Here is a 7,832-nt window from a genome sequence, read left to right as displayed (position 1 = left end):
GTGGATAGTTTGTCCATCAGGGTTTGGGGGATCATGGTGTTGAAGGCAGATGTGAAGTCCACAAAGAGCATACGGACATAAGAGTTTTTCTGCTCCAGGTGGTTGAGAGCAGTATGGACCACAGAGGAAATGGCATCCTCTGTTGATCGGTTCTCACGGTATGCATTCTGATGATTGTCCTCGTTCATGTTGATGGTTGTTTTGATGTGAGTCATGACCAGTTTTTCGAAGCATTTAGCGACTATCGGGGTGAGGGCCACTGGCCGATAGTCATTCAGACCAATCACTGTAGAGCTTTTTGGGACTGGGATGATGGTGGCAGTCTTCAGGCAGGTGGGATCTGTCTCCAGGGTAAGTGATAAGTGAGGTGTTAAAGATGTCTGCCAGCACCTCACAGAGCTGATCAGCACATTCCTTCAACACTTTTCTGGGGATGTTGTCTGGACCAGTTGCCTTGTGCGGATTAATCCTCCTGAAAGTACTCCTTACTTCTGCTGAGGTCACGCTGAGATGCTCTTCATCCGGTGGTGAGGTGAGTGTGGTGCTGGGTGGTCTGTTCGGGTCTTCAAAGCATGCATAGAACTTGTTGAGGGCATCAGGCAGAGATGGGTCTTTGGGGCATTATTCGCTCCTTCCTTTATAATCTGTTATGCACTTAATGCCCCTCCACATGCTCCGAGGGTCTTGTGAGATGAATTGACCCTGAATTGAATTGAGCCTGAATTTGAATTGAGGGTGTGAGAATCTCTAACCAAAACAATCTTTCTGATTAATCAAGAAAAGTTATCAACAGCTTTTTAACATGTTAGTTTTTCATACTGGGAACAGCTTAAACAAAGAGAATAAAAGGGTACATCTACTGTAGTCATACTGATGTAAAGAAGTAGAGTTTTTTTCTTTAATTTAGGTAGTAGTAATATTTAGGGACAAAGATGTGACCAATTTATGGTCACAGTGTCACAATGATATGCTGGCGTATTTTACATAACATTTATCTTTTCTCACATTTGCTATCATCTTGACCACCATCGTGCTTAGTAATTTCATAAAGCAATGACCATGCCTTCTGTCCTAGAACCTGTGATTTAAATAGATATAGTTGTTTATAATGACAACGACAACAACAAGAACAGATTTGCAAAAAATAGTCACAATTAGTTAAAAAATTAATTAGAAGGAAGAAAATAGAAGATAAGCTTCTTTCTGCTTAATATTCCAATATCATGAAGGTGATGCTTCGTTGTGAATATTCTCAACATTTTACCTCTTTTGTCTTAGTCATCTATTTAGCTTTTACAGTAGCTAACATTTGAGCTTTACTCTGTACTTCTGAAAAAGTAATTGCTTGCAAACCCAATATTCAGTCTAAGTCGGTCAACTTGAATTAGTCACTGAAACATCAGTCAAGTTTTAGTGTTCAAGCATATTCTAGAAAAAGTGAGGTGAGTGTCTAATCAGGAGGACCGGGACATTTCCCATTGGGCTAGTCTGATGTATGGGTCGTGGGACCAGTGCTCAGTCATGGGCCTGGGCTTATCACTGCTACAGCTGCACCAGGCCCGGCTCCGCTTCCACCCAGAGCTGGCTCCATGTCCACCTCCACCCAAGGCCAGCTCCACCTCCACTAACAGCTCTTGGATTTTATTTAATTTTTTTGTAGACACACCCTGACGTAACAAACACGTCAGCGCACTCGGTCAGTGGTGTTTGAAAGATGAAAAGTAGAAAGAGCAGTATTGTATTGCAGAGAAGACTAGAATTTAAAAAAGGAAGTTCTGGAAACAGACACAGATAAATGTGCAAAAATTGGCATTTTTTTCACTAAAATGAGCTTGCGGTTTGTAGCATTAAATAAGGACGAAGAAATGGGCAAGACAAGATATTGAACTTTGCCTGTAAACCACCGTTCAAGTTAATTAATTATCAAGTCAATAAATTGTGTCGTGTGGCATTGTGGCACATATCATACTGTTATAAAACTGTATGATGCAATGCCACATAACTGGGATTATTATATTATATGACATTGTTATATTCAAAAATATAGCATAATAAGACATTGCCATACTACACATTACCTTAGATGTGCCATTTTCATAGCCAAAAATCGATCATGGCTCATAATTTAACAGTGACACAGGGTTTCTTTTTTAAAATCAAATTGTCTCACTCACAGGGATTACATGTATACGATTCAAACTCATGCAGTCATTGTAACCTTAATAAATGTCCTTTAATGGTCAAAAGTGGACTTTTTTCCCCTTCAAAAACAAATATTTTCACTCCACATTTGGTAACAACAACACAAAATGGTACCATGATGGTGTAGGGACAGGGCATCCAACTCGGGACACCAAGGTCCTGGGTTCGATCCCCGGTCATTGCACATCTCGTGGTGTCTCTGAGCAGGACACCTAATCCCGAATTGCTCCCCGGGCGCTTATATAGCTGCCCCCTGCTCCACCTGGGTTTATCCCAAGGGGCAATGTGTTAAATGCAGATATCCAATTTCGTCTCTGTATGGGAACATACAATGACGACAACACATAGCACTTTATTTATTATGTATTTATTAAAAACTTCTGTCACATCACTGAAATCAATAATCTAAAAATGAAAACATTTTATGCCATGCTTTCTAAAATATTTATTAAATCCCATGTTTACATATGTAAACGTAGATGTTCAACAACCTGTTTAAATACACCAGAAAGCAGGAAATTACATCTACTTAATTCAAAACTTTCTGGGGGAGAACCCTCAAACCCCCCTCCCCCACCTCCACCACCAGCAGCACAATTCTAGAAGTCATAGCAATAAAACAGAATATGACTTTTTGATGTAAAGAAAAGTGTTTGAGTAGCTTTTTAACTCATGTTCTCATATTTGTGAAATTTAAGTTGTAATGGAACTGTTTCCTTGCCGAGGAAAAAGAGATGATAGAAAGTGCAATACCTTATTTAATTTTTTAATTCATAATTTAATATTTTTATTTATTATTTTATTTTATTTTTAAGTTTTGACTATATATGGACACTTATTTGAACCACTATATATTCTGATATTTTTGAAAAGGATATGTGAAATAAATCTACATTGTGAAGCAACCCTTACTTGCACTGGATTGGAAATATTTTAGAAAAATGCACTGAATTACAAGGCTTTAAAGAACAGTGCACTATTATTATTATTACTTTATTTTACCAGGAAGAAATCCATTGAGATCATCAATCTCTTTTACAAGGATGTCCTGGTCTATTGTAGACTTAACATGTAAGGTTATAATTACGTGATTTTAATAATAATAGGTTGTGCTCTAAAGTGGGCCATTCTGAGGCATGACACTCCAGGGCAGAAAAGGAGTAGTCTCAGTCCGGCCTTGGCAAGTGATCAAATCATGACTGAAAAAGAAATCAGACCAATAAAACATTACATACAGTCACAGGTTGTTTAACCCCCGAGTGTTGTGCTTTCTTCTTGCTGGGGGGAGTGGTGGAGTACTGTTACATATAATCCTGCGGACAAAGACAGTAGAATTGTGTGAATCTGAAAAACAAATCTTTCCTCATCAGACAGTTTTTTATAATCCCCTAAAGAGAAAGTTCTGAAAAAGCTGTTAATAAATAAATAATGCTGATGAAATCAAACCAATCTGCAGATTTTGGGACATCAATGAAAGTTTTACTTACTTTGCTGGCCTAAATTGAAAATCTGAATTTGAATAAACTTGATTGACATTGCAAAGTTAAGTACAGCGAAAATACGTTCCGTACAGCCGTCTGAAGGCTAGACGGAAATGTACCGGGGCTGCAGCTTCTATGAAGCGCTGCCCTTATCGCTTAGATAAGAAAAGGGGGGGAAAAAAAACATGAGGAGTGAAGGTATAAAAAAAAATCTCTCACAATGTGTCCTTGACACAGGGCATGGTGTAAGGTAGCAAAATAAAATCTACCTCAGCAAAAGCAACATAGACATAATACATTTTGCAGGGGGGGAGGACAACAAGATGGTGAGAACACTTCCAGATAGTTTCCATACTCCTGATCTTAAGAGGTTACAGTGTCTCTCAGCCAGTCCACTCTGATAAGGGTCCACAGATGTTCTTGGGGGCACAGAGCAGAGCTTTTTAGTTTATGTATCCACCAGGAGCAATCTGAGATAAGTTGGCCTATTCAAGGCCAGCGGGGAAGCCAGTTTCAGATAAACAACAATTGTTTTGGACAGGCCGACTCTACTGATTTCATGTCTGCCTTCATAGTTTCTGCTGGTACACTCAATGGTGAATCCAAACAGCCAGATTTGTGGACATTTTGCCGGTCTGTGCTTGTTAGCCTTCTCCAAGGTCAATTCCTTCATGCTGGCGAGTCCTAGGAGCTGCAAGTGGCCCAAGATACTTGGAAATCCCGTCCAGCTTACGGTTCAGCTCGCAAAGCACGAGTGTGAGAGCTTGAAGCATGGTGTAATCCTTCATATAAGAATACTATTGTTGAAACTGCTGCCAACGTCTTCCTTATTAGTTGATATCCCGAGTATCTGCAGATTCCAAAAAGTAAAAACCCTGTTATCATAAATCCAAATATATAAACATCTTCTACGTCCTCAATGGACAATGCATGTACAGCCAGGCATATAATCTTCCAAACACCCCAGGAATCCATGACAGATTCAGCTGCATGTGTCTCTTCAGGGCATGAGGGTTCTCCTGCACCCTGTCTCCTTGTCAAGAAAATGTTATCAATTGCGTTGAGACCAGCTGACCAGATCCATAATTTATGATTCAGAAGATGTGTAAAGAGAGGCTCAGTCACACAGGACAAAGAACAAAAGCAGGAGGAAGGCAGGAGAGGGAAGAAGAGTGGCCATCTTCGTCGATAGCCGGTCAAAAAAGAAAATAAATAAATAAAAGCTTTTGCTGCTTTTCACTATGAAACGTGGTGGCAGCTGCATCATGGTGTGGGTCAAAAAATAGTTCAGACCTAATGGAAAAATAAACATAGCTGCAAACAGGCAAAATGTTGAGAAAAACCTGTTTCAATTTTTCCAACTGCACAAAGATTCATCGTTTAGCACATCAGCCATTAAAAAGCTGTAAAATCAACAGCACAGTGATCTAAACTACAACATTTTAATGCAGTAGAATGACCTGTGAGGGGCTGCAGTAGCTTTGTGCTCAGTGCTGCAGACCTGCAATCTTAAGGCTGCAGGTTAGAGACCGACTGGAAGGGCATCCACTGTAAAACAATTGGCAAATCTTCATACAATTTGCTCACTGTGGCAACCTCTGCAGAAAGGAGCAGCCAAAAGAAAAACAGCTAGAATGGCCTACTTAAAGTTCTAACTTCAATCCAGTCAGAAATTAGTTTGTTTAACACAACAGAAATAATCCAGCTTTAAAGAACAGTTTTGTTTTAAAGATTGGACAAAAGTCCCAGTCCTGTAACATCCTGACTTTATAGAGACATGCCCAAAGAAACCAAATTATTATTTGTGTGTGTTTATCTGTTGATTTGTTTTTATTAGATTTTTTTTTTTTCAGACCAGCTGGAGCATTTCATGAAACTCATGAAGATGAAACTCACTGGACAATTTACATTATATTTACTGGAAGTATTTGCATGGCAAACTTTTGAATGGCTTTTTAAATGTTAGCTCCATCTGTTTTTTGGTCTAAAGCAGATGAATGTACGTAAAACAGACATGCAGGTGGAAACAATTAATCTTTAATGAAGTAATATTTTCCATAGCAAATTAAAATATTGGCCATCTTTGTCAGGACAAGCACTTCCTTTAGCATGAAATGTATTTTTCTTTTGCTTTCTACAAATGTACATCCTTTTTTTTTTTTTTTTTCCCAAACGTACATCCTTATAACTTGTAATATAATGAAAAATATGAACACTAACAAATAAAAATGTACTTTGTAAGTTACTGAAGGGACTGTTCGTGCTCTACAATATATTGAGATATCTGAGCAATAGCTGAAACTTTTGATGCTACAAGCCGAAGCTGGACTTCTGTGATAATGTATTGACGTAAAAGTTTACGTCATTGCTCTCAATAGCACTTGCCAGAAAAGGGTTGTATGATCAGTCAGACTGCCTGACCTGAATTTGCTGTTTAATGTCTCCAGCTGTGTTAAATAAGAAATAAAAAAAAAGCTAATAAAACACAGTCTGTGAGCAAAAACTGGAGCAAACCATGACAGAGCTTTTCAACACGCTGGATTTTTTTTAAACTAAAAATAGTTAATATTTGTCTCTTCAGATTATTGTGAAATAAGCCCAAATGGTCAACACTCGTTTGAATTTATTTGTATTGATCAAATGAATGAAATCACAGCTGGTTTGATATAATTCTAAATAGTTCATTTAGTTCAGACAGAGAAAGCAATTTCATGTGAAAATGCAATCTGGGGCAGCAATATTAGGAATGAGTAGTTGTCGTATCGCTTTTGTTCAGCTGATCCCGACATGGACCCAAGCCCATTTTTAAGATGTTTTATTTAATCCCATGTGGCTTTTATCTGAATGTGGAGTGCAAATAAAAAAAAAAAACTTTTTGTCATTTTAAACAAACAATATTCCACTGGCAAACTTTAAGGATCACTCATGGGTTCAAAACTAGAACAGTGAAGATCACAGTCCAACGCCATCAAATTTAATAAAATGTCCCAGAATATTTTGTTTTACATAATCTGGTTGACAAAAAAAAAGACAAGTGGAACAGAAGACATAATTCAGCCTCGGCTCTTGCCTGGAGAGATTAGTAAACAAAAGACGAGAAACAGATTAGTTTTACTTCTGTTTAACAGACCCAACGTGCCCATGAATGGGATTCATTCTGAATCATTTTCCTTTATCAAATAGCGGCTGCATCGTGACACACAACTGTTATAGTGAATCAGCTGCTCTTTATGCCACTAATGTTGGCATTTTTTTTATCTAATGTGACCTCTGCCCTCGCAGTAAAAGAAGCTTGCTGAAGCTCTTCTCACACAAGCTTGGTCACTTTCTGCAGAATTGTTCATCTTGTTTGCTGCTGGAACAAAAGCCCGAGAAAGGCTTAATCTCTTTTGGCGACATTTTTTTGAATCTGGATTAGACTTTATGTTTGTGACATATAGAACACAAAAAATATATACATTTTACATCACAATACTTAACAGGGACCAATATAAAAACGGATTTCAATGAAAAATTACATCTTAAGCAATTGCCTTTATAAAATATTGATTAATGAATATGTTTTGGCAGAAGATTACACAGAATATGAGACAACTGTTTGTGTATAATGAACTATTATTTTGACTAAGTTTATATTTTTATATATTTTAAGGTGAACATACATCTAAAGACTCAAACCAGTACGCAATAATTTTCAGACCAATGTAAGAACATTTTGCAAATACTATTATTTCCCCATCAGAATAGTAAAAAATATTACAATTTCAATAAGAAGCAAAAAGCCAAAAAGAACCTAAGAAAAGAAGGCAACCATTTTTAAAGCCACTGAAACATAATTGAGGTGTTGAAAAGACATAATCACTACCTGGAAATAAATCAAGTAAATTGAGTTTTATGTGGAATTTTGATGGTTTTTGAGCAGCAGAGATTGGTTTTATTTGGAGCAGTAAAAAAACACCCGCCATGAATAACCACTTTATTCTGTTGACCATCAGCCTGACAGTAGAACAAGGACAGGTTTTTGTGTTTATCTGACAGTCATGGACTTTTGTTGTGCTGCATGGAGCTGATGGATCATAATAAAAGTTCAACAGAATATCTGACACTTTTTTTTCTATTATTAAATGTTTAAGGGTACTAATAAATATC

Source organism: Nematolebias whitei, chromosome 7, assembly GCF_014905685.2.
Source record: "Nematolebias whitei isolate Nwh7 chromosome 7, NemWhi1, whole genome shotgun sequence".
Lineage (NCBI taxonomy): Eukaryota > Metazoa > Chordata > Actinopteri > Cyprinodontiformes > Rivulidae > Nematolebias > Nematolebias whitei.
This window is presented reverse-complemented; position numbering follows the sequence as displayed.